The following is a 15,657-nucleotide window of genomic DNA, read 5'->3' on the forward strand; positions in this document are numbered from 1 at the left end:
AAATATCCTATGACTTTTATTCCACAACAATCTATGTATTTTTGCTGCTCTACTCTGACCCGACCCCAAATCAACCCCAACCACCCAATCCCCTATCAATCAAATGAGGACACAGATGGCAGGATGGGGGATTTAGAGCTAAGATGACCACTCTTTGATAAACGAATAAGATGTTAGCAAGCTGTAGAATGTAGTAGGACCAGATGTAAGCATACAGAGCAAGTTGCAGAGAAATGTGGTGAATATGAAACAATAACCGGAACTTTACCACAATCCTATTCAAACATTACTATTTATTCCACAAAGCAAGGCAGGTATCTTATCAGTATGCCTCTGTGGCCATTAAGGCACTTGGGACTACTGAGAATTTGGTTAAGTGGGAGCACCACTATACATTGGCACTGCTCCAGCCCTGATAAACTTGTGGTTCTCTTGTGCTATTTAGAGTCGAGGGAAGTGCTGGGATTCCAATGGAGAAGCCTTGACTGGCTCTCCTGTCAGAAACATTTGACCAGCTGATCTCCCATTAAAGGGTCATCAGGTCAGAGTGATGGTCGCCAGCAATAATTAGGGAGAGACCCATCATTAGCTTTCCCTGGCCAAGACCGAAATGCAAAGTATGGTGGTCGCGGGCAAGAAAATCACCCGTTGGCCTGCCTGCACAAAGAAAAAATTCCTGTGCATTGAGGTCACTGATTATTTTCCTTTCCAAAATGAACTTCCTCTTTGGCATCAAAAAGAGTACTTACGCAGCAAAACTTCACAGCCTATAATCAAGCTGCTGCTGTGATGGCTCCACTGAATGCAGCAAGATTCCTACCCGCCTGGAGGGTATGGGGGTTCTAAATAGGATGGGCAGGCCTCATACGGGGAGTAGCGGCCATAGCCTCCACTGATATGTCAGGCCAGCGGGTCCACCATGTTCTAAATTAATCCCCAATTGTTTATAACCCTGGTAGATCTGCTGGAAACAGAAGCTGCTTGTTCAACTGCACATTGGGCATTGCTGTCACAGGGTGTATATTCATGTCTTCATTATGTTAACTCAAAATGCGAGTTTGAAACCGGTATTTGAGGAAAAATGAACGTGTGCCTTCAAGCAGATAAGCAACTGAAAATGTATTATTCATTTGTATTAAGTTACACACTGAATAACTCTTCCATCTACTGATTATGAGCCCAATTTCAAATTAATTAAACGTGTTTCAGCATAAAGTGAATCCATAATTTTTACATAAATAAAACTTGTGGGAAAGCTTTAAACCTTCAACCGAACAAAACTAGATGTGGAATGTGTCATGGATTATATCTGTGAGTTGAGTCATTGTGACAGTTTGGATCATGTGAACATCCTACTAACCCAAGTCATATGCCTATTTGCCTACTGGTTCCTGGTCCACCTCGGAAGGATAGCAGGCTTTTGTGATCTGATAAACACTCTGTGTGGAGGTTTGAGAGATCCAGCCTGAGTAGTGAATGAATTTCAGATGTTCTAGTCTCATAAGAAGCTCTCTCTTAGGTTTGGAGAGCACACTCTTTGTATGTGGGTTTATAGGTTCTGTTGGGGTTGTTCTCTCATAATCTGGGTAGAGGCTTCAGGGTAATTTGAGAGTCCTAGCTCATTTCTTCTTGACCCCTTGCTTCCCAGTCTCATTACTCCCCATCCCATTGCATTGCCCAGGTTTCTAGGGTTTTGGGATTTTGCTTTGAATCCTCAGTGTCTATCCACTAAGAGTGAACATTTGTATGGTTCATAAAAGGTACAACATTATAAGTGATTCATTGATTGATATTCTCAAATGTGAACATATTATCAACTCAGTGATGATGTCTGAAGAATGGTTTTAGACAAGACGAAAAGCTGAGGAATAAAAATCCTACACTGAATATTCAGGCTCAGCTATCGAGTGAACATTTGCTTCACTGGAAAGATGGACAGTCCTAGAAAATCAAAGAAGTCTCTCCCAAAAATTTCACAAAAGCTGCAATGATCGTTCTACTTTCTATTGCATGTGGACATTCAATATTTGCCCACCAATGCCACCAATGTGAATTTGGACAGAAGCACCACTTCTACCCGAATCCTACACCACTGTTAGCCATGGAAGATCTCCTTCTAGTACAGGAGAGAGCTGATATGTGTTACAGCACAGGTCCACAGGTCCACCAGGCATCCTTTTGGGGGTTTTGCCCTATGATCCACACACTCCCTTCGATTTCATTCCCATGTAGCTATACAACACCCATACAAATGGGAAGAATGCCACACTACACGCTTTTTCAGTACTCAGAGAATCACAGGCGTCCTGGAACTCTCAGAGATTCACTGAGACCCAGGGAAGGGAACAAAAATGGCTTTTAATGTATTTCAGCTGGCTGGTATATCCCTCACTCTGCCACTATCCTTGGTGAGTGCCCCTAATTGATTCTCTATCTGTCAATCACCCAGACACGTCCTCTCCGCAGGACTCCTACTAGCACATATCCCACGCATACACAGAACCAGAGCAGTAGGGTAGGTCTTCTCTTACATTGCTCTATGCATGGAACGACCTTCCATCATAGCCTTCTCTCTCTTCTTGAATTCCCCAAGTAGCCGAAGACTTGGCTTGTTGGTATTTTGACAAAATATCGAGTTACAAATATCGGCATACAGAAATATCGGAAACAAATAGCGCAATACAAATATATTGTGATGCAGAAATATCGTTGTAAAGTATTTACATTTTTTCAAGTGATATCGTTGTCAAGAATATAATTGTTTTTAATACCATTTTCAATAATATAGTAGTAAGCAATATTGTTTTTTTAATTATCTTAATGTGTGTTAGTTCCTGTATAAATTTTATGTGTGATTATTGTTTGTATAATTGTTAATAATATTTTTAAATATAGTTTGCAAATGTAAGTGATTTATAATTTTGAATTTAATAGCTAATAGTAAATTATAGTGGTGTAGTGGGTTTCTAAGTTTGTAGGGGTGGAGAGTGGAATGTTAATTAAATAATAATTATTTAACAATTAATAATTACTTTATTATTAATGTAATTAATTATTAACTATGAAAATTGTGTAATAATTATATATTTTTAGTTATATAGTAGGTGTGGGCTGCTGCGTTTGTAGAGGTATAGGATGGGAAGTTTATTAAGTGATAATTGATGAACAATTAATTTATTATTCATTATTTAATTGATTATTAATTATGTACATTGTGTGATAGTTATATTTTTTATTTATATATTAGTTGTGAGCTGCTGGGTTTATAGGTGTATAGGGTGGGAAGCTAAGTAATAATCAACAATTAATTATTAATTCATTATTATTTAATTAATTAATTAATTATGTAAATTGTGTATTAACATTATATATTAGTTATATTGTAGGTATTGGCTATTGCTTTTTGAGTGATATAGGGTGGAAAGTGAATTAAGTAATAATGATCAATTAGGTATAAATTATTACTTCTTTAATTGATAATTAATTATGTACATTATGGAACATTTATATATTTTAGTAATATTTCAGTTGCTGTTTGCTAGATTTGTAGAGTGTAGGGTGGTGCATTAATTAAGTAATAATTAATTAATTAATAATTATTATTAATTGTTAAATTAATTAGTTAATTGTTTATCAACTATGTAAATTGTGTTATACTAATTTATTTTAATTATATTGTAACTGTGGCAGCTAGATTTGAGGGGTACTGTGTGGGAAGTTAATAAGTAATAAATTAGGGGCTCATTAAAATCGTGTAACGATCGCCACCACCGGTCCGGCGGTGGCAATCGTTACGCCATCGTAATGAGAAATACCCCCGCCATATTATGATGGCGGTGGGGATCGTGGTGGGCGCAAAGTCTTTCCGCCACTTTTCCGCCGATCCGCAATCATTACAATTGCCGGACGGGTGGAGCTGGGTACTACTATGGTGGAGATGCCTAGCAGGCACCGTCTGCCATATTGGGATGTGGGCGATTGATGGGCCTTTCCATGTGGCGATGCCACCATGGAAAGGCTGGCGAGGATTGGTTATGGGGGCCTGTAGCGGGCCCCCAGGGGGGTTCTCCCCTGTAGTTCCCTGTACCAAGTGGCAGGAACCACGTGGTGCCTGCCACGTGGTGCAGGGAAATGCTGTGCATGACCTTTTACCATTGTGGACGGTGCTACAGCCACCAGCACCGTCTGCAATTGTAAAAGGCCAGGATGCACCCACCAGTATGGCAGGCGCATCCTTATTGGGCCAGTGGGACCATCGCACGTCTGGCGGTCGATCCCATCACTGTAATGATCAGTCCCCCCGCCATCATAATGAGCCCCTAAGTAAAATTTTACAAACTGATAATTACATTGTTTAATAATCATGTAAATTGTTAAATTGTCTTTTCTTTGTTATATATATATAATGGCTTTGGGTTAAATAATAATGTTCATATGGAGAGTATTATATTTGTTCTAAATTAATAGAGTTATGCAAATATGTAATATGTTTGAAGTGAAGTACTTACCCTACTGTTGCACAAACTGGAGTGGGAATAGTCAAAATAACCCCTCCAAAGTCTAAAGCCTCACCTACTGTTGCACAGACTGGATTGGGAATAGTAAATCTTACCCCTCGTAAGTCCAATACTTTTCCTACTGATGTGTTTGGAGTGGGAATAATACATGTAACCTCCTGGAAGTGTCTGCTTTCACTACTGTTAAATTAACTGTAGTGGGAACAGTATTTCTATGATTTCCATACTTCAATACTTCTCCTGATATTGTTTAAATATATCTATTATTATTTGTTTATTTTTTTCAATGTATATTTGTTTATATATATATAATTTTTTTAATTCTAATAATATTTGTAGTAATTGTCAGTTTTTGGTATTTAATTGTTTTATATTTAATTACCTTTTAATTTATTTAATGTTCTGCAGTCTATTTGTTAATATTTTTTATGTTTGAAATATATTATATAATAAAGTAGTAAAGTTAAAAAAAGAACCCAAAATATGTAAAATAATGTCAAATAAATATAAATAATATGTATTGTTACATCTTCAAGTATATATATATATATATATATATATATATATATATATATATATATATATATATATATATATATATATATATATATATATATATATGAAAGATAATAAAGAGAGAGCCCAAACCTTTGAGGGGGGCAATCTCAGGAACCACAGCACCAATCACAACACCCAATACAGCGTTGGAAAGGGCGGAAGGACATAGGCTATGCAGACGCCCACCATATACATTTAAAAGGTAAAAGAACCGTGCCAGCAAAGAAGTCCCTTGTGGGCGTGTCTGCAATGTGCTGTGGGCGTGTGCTGGGGGCGTGACAAACACTGTGGGCGTGTGGTACATTCCGCCCTTCATGCCATGTCTCATATCGTGTGCTGTGGGCATGTGCTGGGGACGTGGGCATGTGCGGGGCGTGGGATTACGGAAAAAAAAGAGAGCGTTATGCCCAATATTTCATTGTTTTTTCTTCCCAGGTTCTGTTCATTCCAGCTCCGGGTGTCCACTCTGCTCCCTTTAAATACCCCTGCACCCCATAATCATAATCCACCCTTACTCCTTAAAATACCCCAACACCCTTAAACACTAACTCATCTTAACCCTATAAATATACCCTGTACCCCAAAACCCAAACCTATCCCTAAACCCTAAAAATACCCCTGCACCCCAAAACCCAAACCTAGCCCTGAACCCTATAAATACCCCTGTACCTCAAAACCCAAACCTACCCATGAACCCTAAAAATACCCCTGTACCCCAAAACCCCAACCTAGCCCTGAACCCTAAAACTATCCCTGTACCCCAAAACCCAAACCTACCCCTGAACCCTAAAATACCCCTGTACCCCAAAACCCAAACCTAGCCCTGAACCCTTAAAATACCCCTGTACCCCAAAACCCAAACCTACCCCTGAACCCTAAAAATACCCCTGTACCCCGAAACCCAAACTTAGCCCTGAACCATAAAAATAACCCTGTACCCCAAAACCCAAACCTACCCCTGAACCCTAAAATACCCCTGGACCTCGAAACCCAAAACTAGCCTGAACCCTAAAAATACCCCTGTACCCCAAAACCCAAACCTAGCCCTGAACCCTTAAAATACTACTGTACCCCCAAATCCAAACCTACCCCTGAACCCTAAAAATACCCCAAAACCCAAACCTAGCCCTGAACCCTAAAAATACCCCTGTACCCCAAAACCCATACTTATCCCTAAACCCTAAAACTACTCCTGTACTCCATAACCCAAAACTTTACCTGAACCCTTAAAATACCCAAACACCCCAAAACATATACCTCAGTACCTCCAAACATATACCCCTATACCCATACTTACCTTATCCAAACATTAAAAAAAAAACATACTTTTACCATTCATGCATTTACAACGAATTTCGTTGTAAATGTATGCGTGGTAAAAGCATATAAAATGTATTGCCATGCGTTATAATGGCATTGCGGAGTCATGGTACTTTCGTAATGAAAGTACGCGGAGTAATGGTATGCGGAAAGAAAGTTGTGGAATAATGGGTGTTTACCCTCCCCGGTATGTACATTGGTGGCACGGCGGCCCACATCTCCAGCAACATACTCATATTTTTTCACCACTGATTTGAAAAATGCACAGGTCTCTCTCGTTGATGGCCAGCACCGACATACACTTTTAGACACACCTCCCGCCACAAGTTCTAGAATTGCCTACTTTAGAGCTGGGGAGCTATGTTAGCATCTCGGCATCAGCTCAACATTCTGTGATTCTAGGCAAATCGCTTTGTCTCCCCGTGCCTACCACAAATGAATGTGTTCTTCTGTAATGTAAATTGTGCTCATGCCATGTTATCAAGGTCGCGCTATATAATATTGCAAGGAAAAATAAAGTAGGGAAACTCGAGTTCAGACACTACTGAACGAGCACTCTTAAGTGCATCAGCAGTGCACTGTGAAAATCGGAGCGTTTCACAGGCCTGTCACAGATAAGAAATGCTATCAAAACGAAATCCTACAAAACAATATACTACTGGCCGGCAGTTATTCATACCCGGACAACGTCGGGACGGGCTGCTAGTATATATATATATATGTATATATACTTGTGTTTGATTTTTTCCCCAATATTTCTGTACTTTCCATGGGAAACAGTATTTTTGTAAACAATGTTTTTGGCACAATATTTTTGTATCACATTATTGTTTTCGATATTGGCTTTTCGCTTAACCAACCAACCCTGGGAAAGGCTAGGCCCCCACTTGCTCAGTACCAGAATACACTTGCATCTGATAGTGCGATTTACAAATACACATAACATACCGGTCTGGCATGACAGAACACTGATGGAGCCCCAATAGCATGCTTGGCCAAAGCTCTACCTTTTAGTTTGGCAGACAGGATCTTGCTGAGAGGAAAAAAGTCTAAAGAAGTTATTTTTAAGAAACATTTTCCAGATGTATCTCATGCAACAGAAAAAAAGAGCAGGTAACCTCATATATAATTTTACTTACTTCAGAACTTCTCTCACCAATAATTTCCACATTTACAGGCTGCAGAAGTAGAAGATCATGCTGCCTTTATATAAAAGTATCATGTTAAGAATGCAGTACATATGCCAATACTGCCAGGTACAATCCACACAAGCTGGAGCTGAATACATCTCAGTTTAATAAAATTGAACTCAAGCAAATATGAATAGACATGTTAGCATGAATATATGTTTATAACTTCTCCTGAGAAAAATTTAGGTGAGGATCCCACCGTGACATCCTATTCTATGATGTTGTCTCAAAAAAGTCCTTCATAAGGTTAGAGGGCAAGTGGGACTTCTGCAAGTACACCAGTATAATGAAACTGAGACTAATGCTTCATGTAGAGTTTATTGGAGTGTGAGCCTCACCGTAAATCAGTGTGGTTCCTGCTTTGTGGAGTGGTGTGGCTCACTGGTTAGAGGTGGCAGACCCGGAAGCAGAGAACGGCCCGGGACCAGGGTTCAATCCCCGAGGCGGCAGGGTTGTGGACTAGGGTCAACGGACTCGATAATTCTCGCCTCGGTGCCTACTCTAACCAGGGATCACACTCTGCAACTCTGGGCATTACGCTTGCCTCATCTCTACAACGCCCTCCCGGGGATGCCTGCTTTCACCTTGGAGATACCCAGAAGGGACCATCTCAAAGGGACAGCCAGGACAGGTTCCCCAACGGTCTTCAGCGCCATGTCACGCCTGCCCAACCCTTGCATTAAACCGCAGACCGAGCAGACCACGCGAGAACAATCCAAGATGGTCGCGAGGTCCTGCGCTTGCGCGAGGAGATCAGGCCGGATACTAACGCATGATCTCCCCGCTGCTCTGAGCTTCGCGCTCTAGTTTTCACGTCGCTTCGTGCAGCGCGTCACTTCCGCCTCGCCCGCCTAACTCCTTGGTTCCTGAGGTTGCTTCTGGCTATTCGTTCCCGTACATGTTCCTCAGAAGATTCTTTCTGACCTACGCTACATTAGTCATTCTGAGTTAATACTATTGTGGCTGATATCGCTTTACTGAACTTCGATGTTAGAGGTTAATAATATCGGAATTACCGCTTAGCAGCATTCGCGGTTCCTTTCCGATTTTTTCCCTTATTTTGTTTGATACCCATTTCCTGACCCCGGTGCCGGCTGTCTCCTCTCGGGGTTCTGGAGGGGACTCCTTCGGCTGCATTTCTTGTGGATTCGCTTTCTGGCCGGACTTCTGTTCCGTCAGACGGCCGGCCTTGCGAGGTGCAGTTTGTTGGTGTCCACTGTTGGATTCTGGGAGTTGTGGTCCGCCTGGAGGGATTCTCCTTTATTATTTTGTTATTTGTCCCAGTCCCTATTTCTAGAAGTTTGCTTCACTTCATTGGATGTTGGCATTCGTCACAGTACTGGAAGAAGATAACCTGGTAACGCGCTTGTAGCGCTCCTTTATTGTTTACACTATTCTTTCGCAAGGGTGCTGATGTTTCACATGCCAACTGTTATTGCTCTTCTACAGATACTATTGCTGTTATCTTAGTCAGCTCCATAGGTCAACCACATTGTTAAGCCTGTTGCTTATAGGGGTAAGACTATATAGAATGACATATCATAGTGTACAGAACTGTGGCACATTCCCTAGTTACAAACCTTTATTCATGACAGGCATTCCGTGGTACCTAGTCACTGTGGACATTAAGGAGGACCAAATTATTCCTAGTATCCGGGTAGTCTCCCATTTCTTATCAGGTATCCAGTAAAGTATTACAGAATATTATGAGTAATGTTTGATGCTTTTATATGTACTAATTAACGGGTTGGGCTATTCGTCCGTTCCTGGCACTCCTGCAGAAACTCCTTTGGCTCCTTACACGCCAGGACGCTCCTGGGCAACAGTGCACTTTACAAGTCCCACACATTTACATTTACATTTACATTTACATTTGCCTAATTCAAGGCTTCCCCAAGTCACTTAGTGGTAGGAGAACAGCTAGATTTCTGAAGAGCATCAGCTGGCTCCACTAAAGAAAATCTTTTGCCGGAGTCTAATCCACACAGGTCCCTCAATCTGTTTGAATGAATTCCCAATTTAGGTTGTCCCTTCTTCTGTTAATTGTTCCTGGCCCATGCCCATAAAAGGTGGGTCTTGAATTACATGAATTATAGAAGTGATCCGGCCGCATTGGCAATAGCAATTTCAGCAAAATTCCATGCCATAGCTGCAGGGTACTGGGACCTCCGCCAGTACAGAGGGCTAGAGACCCACTCTCAATACTTTAAATATCCCCTTCAATGCCATCATCACACCATATTTAGGAAGTAGGCTTCAGTTGAAACCTATTATAACTAATAAAATCCCACCAAACAAACTATTTGGGGTTTCAGCGGAAACTGGAACATGCTGCATTTTGATGCACTTATACTGTTTCGGCAGTCTGTGTTATCAAAGCAGCTTTAAAGCAGACGTATGCTCCTACAGCATGGGGTCTAAATGTAGCGGTGCTTAATACTCGTTCTCTGCAGAGGCACCATCTTGAAGTCTTTTCCCTGTTGCAAGATGGGGACATAGACATCCTGGCGCTTCCGAAAACCTGGTTAGGGGACATGTCAGCCCCAGATATCATTGCAGCCCTTCCAACAGAATTTTATGCCTTTTGGCAAAATAGATCAGGGGATTCCAGAGGGGGTGTGGCATTCCTTTTCAAAAAGAGCTTTATGGTCACTAAAATAATGGCAGAAAATTGAGACAATGTAGATATCTTGGGGGTAAAAATCTCCTTTAAGTCCTCCTGCATTGCACTCATGGTAGTCTATCAGCCCCAAAGGACTACCCCTAGTTTTAATGAGCTTTTTGTTTGACTCATTACTGATTTATGTTATAATAGTCTTTTAGTAGTGGGGGATTTTAACTACCAGTGGGACAAGACAGAGAGAGAGTCCACAGCGGGTCTTTTTGAGACCGCTATGCTCTCGATGGAACTGCAGCAAGTGGTTGACAGTCCTACGCATGTAAAGGGCCATACTCTTGACATTATTTGGACCTCAAAGCCCGGGCACAGATAACTGACATCAGCCCCTGTGCCTGGTCTGATCACTCGCTGTTGAGATGTTGGGTCCCAAGTGATAGCCAATTATCTCAGCCGCCACCTCTCTGGAGGAAGGTAAGAATCTGGAAAAATATTGAGGCAGATCTCCTAATAGCTACTCTGCACTCAGTTCCGCCCTCTAGTACGAAAAGGGCCAATTTGGGCTACGAAAGTGAAGCCCTATTTACCCATTTACAGAAGGCCATTGACATAGTGGCACCAGAACGAAAAGAAAAGGTCGGAGATAAAGGGAAGGGGGCCCCTTGGTTCAATGAACCACTAAGGGAAAAGAAACAACTCCTCCGTCAAGCTGGGAGCGGTGGTGACAAAGCTATGAGTCAATAGAGCTAAATGCCTACAAACCCCTTCTTGCTACGTACAAATTAGCTACGGAAACACCCTTTACGCCGGAACAACAGCCAAACTACAGCCAAACTACAGAAGAAGCTCCAACGCATCCAAAACGCCTCAGCCAGACTCATATTGAACATCCCTCGGCAAGCTCACATTTCCGGCCACCTGAAAGACCTTCATTGGCTCCCCGTCAACAAGAGAATAACGTTCCGCCTCCTCACCCACGCACACAAAGCCCTCTACGACCAAGGACCCGAATGCCTCAACACGCAACTGTCCTTCTACACCCCCTCCCGCCAACTACGATCGTCCAATCAAGCCCTCGCCGCCATTCCGCGCATCCATAAATCCACCATGGGGGGAAGATCCTTCTCCTACCTAGCTGCCAAAACCTGGAATTCTCTCCCCACCCACCTCCGCCTTACACAAAACCACCTCGCCTTTAGAAAGCAACTAAAAACTTGGATATTCGATAAGTAAAGCACACCCCTCCCTCAAGCGCCTTGAGACCCTCTGGGTGAGTAGTGCGCTATACAAATCTCTGAACTTGAACTTGATATTAGATAGGAGAGCAGACTATTATGAGGGAAGGAGTGTCTTGGCAGAGAATAAATAGAAAGAGACTTTTGCCATTCTGAAGGAACTGGGTCAAAAAGCAAATAAGAAATCCACAATCGCATCTTTAGATTGTGATGCTTTTCAGGAGTTTTTACTTCAGAACGTTACGGACATCATCTCGGAAATTGCTAGAACCCCCACTGATCCCAGTTCCCTAAACCAGACTAGCCCTCCTCCCTGCCTTAGTAGTCAGCTGTCCAAATTCCCTAATCTCGACTCAGCCACTTTGGTATCATTAGCAAATCATACCAAATCAGGCTCTCGAGCAGACCCTTGCCCTCCGAGGATTTTTCAAATGGCCCTGCCAGGGCTGGTGAAGCAGGTCTTGGGACTACACAATAATTCACTGGATTTGGGTTATCTACCAATAAATCTTAAAGGAGCCAGGGTCACCCCCTCCCGAAAAGGTCTGGTGTGGATACCCTGACCTTAAAGAACTATAGGCCCATCTCTCAGCTCCTCTTTCTAGCTAAGATCTTGGAACAGCACGTAATAAAGATACTCTCAAGGTATCTGGAGGACGATCAACTGCTCCATGCTGGACAGGCGGGCTTTAGAGCTCATCATAGCACAGAGATAGTGATGGTGTCCGTCTAGGACAAGCTCAGAGTTAGGGCCGACAGTAAACAGCCGAGTGCCCTGATTTTATTAGATCTCTCAGCGGCATTCGACACGGTCAGCCATACCATACTGATGAACCGTCTCACGACTCTGGGTATTAATGGGCAAGCATATCAATGGCTAAAGTCATTTTTGTCAGACCGCACTCGGAGAGTTCAGCTGGGTGAGCAGTTAACAGATCTGGGCTCCCTGACCTGCGGAGTACCCCAGGGCTCTGCATTATCCCCTCTTCTTTTTAACATCTATTTGCAACCCTTGGTGGAGACCCTGACTCACATGGATTGTCAGGTCTTCAATTATGCTGATGACACCCAACTTCTTTTCCGGCTCAACAAATCCTGCCAGGCTCAGGAGTCGGCAAAAAACCTGCTCATGTTCACTGTAAATTGGATGACAGCCAATTCATTGAAAATAAATTCAGATATAACCAAAGTGCTTGTCATTCCAATGAGTAATAGCCCATTGGTGTGATCTCTTTTGGCCTCTGGAACTAGGAGTAGTCCCGGCACCAGTCCCGGTCGTAAAAAGCCTGGGGCTGAAAATTGATTCTGAACTGTCTATGTCTTGTCAGGTTACCACTGTAGTAGGAACCTGCACAGGCCTACTTAGGCAGCTAGGGAAACTTGCTCCTTTCTTATCAACATCCTCACTGCAGTCAATCGTCTCCGCCACTGTCATCTCCAGGCTGGGTTACGGGAATGCCATTTACCTTGGCCTCCCCCAGAAGCTCCTCAGGAGACTACAGGTAGTACAGAATGATGCGGCTAAGCTCATTTTTAGACTCCCTAGAAAGACACAAGCCACCCCTCTGTTACATAAATTGCACTGGCTGCCTATTAAACAGAGAGCGCAGTTTAAGGACCTTTGTATCGCCCACAAGGCAATCTATGGTGAAGCACCCAAGTATAGAAAAGATCGCTTGATGAAGTATGTTCCCAGTTGGTCTACAATCATCTGAGGCTTGCAGGTTAGCTCCCTCCCAGGTACATCTCCAAATCTAAAGGGGGTAGAGCATTTTCTGCTTTCCTCCCTCAGGTCTGGAATGATCTACATGAGTACCGGCACAAGAAACCGGCTTTGCTCATCTTTAGGAAGCTCCTAAAAACGTATCTATTTAGAGAGGCGCTAACAACTGCGTAACTCCTGCCTCTGCTGCTGCCTTGACATTTCTGCCCTGGTGACTTGCTCACTCTTCTCTAGAAGCGCTTAGAGACCGGATGGTGATTTACGTTATATAAAAGTCATATAGCGTAACATAAAAGGCCAGCACTTGCCCATAAGCACTTTACTTTGATGTCATTCTTGCACCCCATGGTAAACCAGCAAATATGTCCTATTGACCGTTCCCAAGGTCCCTGAGCCATACACCTACTTCCAACGCTTTACCACTGCCATTTTGGGAGCATGGCTCATCTCACACAGATTCAGCTTGAAGTTCTGTTCACAGTGCTGTGGTGCATTTAACAGTAACTTGTATAGCTGTGCCAACTCAACATTATATTTAGGGATTCTAGTTTTCAATTGAACAAATTATAACCGATACAATTCTACTGAAGCAACTATTCAGTGGAAACTGAAACACAGTCAAATTTGCTGCACTTGCCACTTATACAGAGAGAAGGAAAGAAAAGCTTTAAAAGAAACTGCAAACACTTTGGTGTCAGGTCTTCCTACATTTAACAGGCCATCTTCTTTGCTGCACTAATTGACTTCACTCATCGTATGAATTAGACACATTATGTTTCCTGACTCATATATGCTAAATAATGAGTGTCTGCGTATATCAGGGTGGATGCATTGTGATATATTTCAATGATTATCGTCTCTTCTTTCATGTCTATCTTCATCGTCCTTTAACCAAGTCTCTTTATCCACAGATCGACTTTTGCATGCATTTTCGGCAGAAATGAGTCCACAATAAGGCTTTGGAATGATCATGCAAAATCTTTTGGGACAAAATTAATGGTGGATGCTCTGTCAACTGATTTTCATTCTCAAGTAGTTCTTGTCATAATACTGCTTCTGTCTTACCATACTTATGACCTTGAAATGTATCACAAAATTATAGAAAAGAACACGGTACGTCTTAGTTTCTCAGGAGTAAGTTATCTGGCTAATTTCAAAGAACTGCAACTTTCTGTGATCACTATATATACATTTATAGTGCATCTGACCTCCAAAGAATAAGGTCTTAATTCTAAGATCTCTTACTGGCCAAGAGTTCCTTATCAGTGACTGTGTAATTTAACACTGTTTGCCCCCATTTCATAAAAACGGCTCCTTTTATAGTAATTTAAAAATGGGTCTTATGATTTCAGAATGCTGATAATTGAACCTCCTATATAAATTGGCAACGCTCAAAACAACTTTGAATATTATTGACTAAAATTGGTATGGCCTACTAAACTATTGCTGACGTTGTAAGCCACTTGGCTGTAATTATGTACGAAAAATGGCTGTGCTGAGACAAAGAATGTATTCATCTTACTGAAAAGATGAACTTTCATCCATTGTAAAAATGTTCAAACATGTGACATATGAGTTTCCAAGAAATTAAATAGATAAAAATAATAATTTAATTAGGCAGTAGAGAAGACATAAATCATCTCAGTAAGTCATCAATACAATACTAAAATGCTGGAGGAGCACTGCAGAGCCTGGAAAGCATTACCTGGTATTTGAACAACCCAAACTTGGATGCTGATTTTAATGTCAGTGGGACCGCCACCAATAGGCCGTAGGTGGCGGTCCGACCGTCAGACAACAGTTTGGTACGACCGCTGCATTACAATGCAGACAGTCAGACCGAAATCAATGGGGGGGGGGGGGAGACCGTCGCCTCCGACAGGATCTACGATCCCGTCAGGGTGGCATTCGGAATCATATCTCTAGAATGGTGGCGGTCCTGAGGCAGGCACCGCCATCGGATTACGATGTCCCTTTCCGTCAGCCTTTTTGTGGTGGTTCTATGGCCATGAAAAGACTGCCAGAAGGGACATTGGGAGCCCCAAACAGGCCCCTCATTCCTCATGGGACACTACAAAGTGGACCTCTGGGGCACATGTAGTGCCCCACACACATCCATTCACTGCGTGCTGTGAACCACATGGTGCATGGATGTATACAAAGTGCTCTTTACACTGTGGCTTGTGCTGTGGCCCTTTTCTCGCAAAAAAACAGTTGATGGACAGAATGCAGAACAATGTCATACATTCACCCCAGTAAAGAGATCTGGGCCTCAATCCATCGTTTTTTTGCACTCCTCACCACCCCAGTCAGACATGGCCATATGCGAATCAGCCTTGACCCTGTGCCTCATGGGAACAGTCCAGCCCGAACTGCCAAGCCATTTCTTCCCTGGACCGGAATCAAGCATCCTAGGACCGGTTTCTGGCTATCAGCCGTCATCAGCCAGGATAGCTTAACTCCAGTGGTGTGGAGAGCACAGGACTCACATCTGAGC

The 15,657-nt window shown here is 42.5% G+C and overlaps 1 protein-coding gene across 2 annotated transcripts in view; it reads left to right on the forward strand.

Annotated features, from left to right (window-relative positions):
- The window catches only part of OGN (osteoglycin), a 67,246-nt gene that overhangs the window by 1,764 nt on the left and 49,825 nt on the right, over positions 1–15,657 (forward strand). The window lies entirely within an intron of this gene.

Source organism: Lissotriton vulgaris, chromosome 9 (assembly GCF_964263255.1).
Source record: "Lissotriton vulgaris chromosome 9, aLisVul1.2, whole genome shotgun sequence".
NCBI classification, from domain to species: domain Eukaryota; kingdom Metazoa; phylum Chordata; class Amphibia; order Caudata; family Salamandridae; genus Lissotriton; species Lissotriton vulgaris.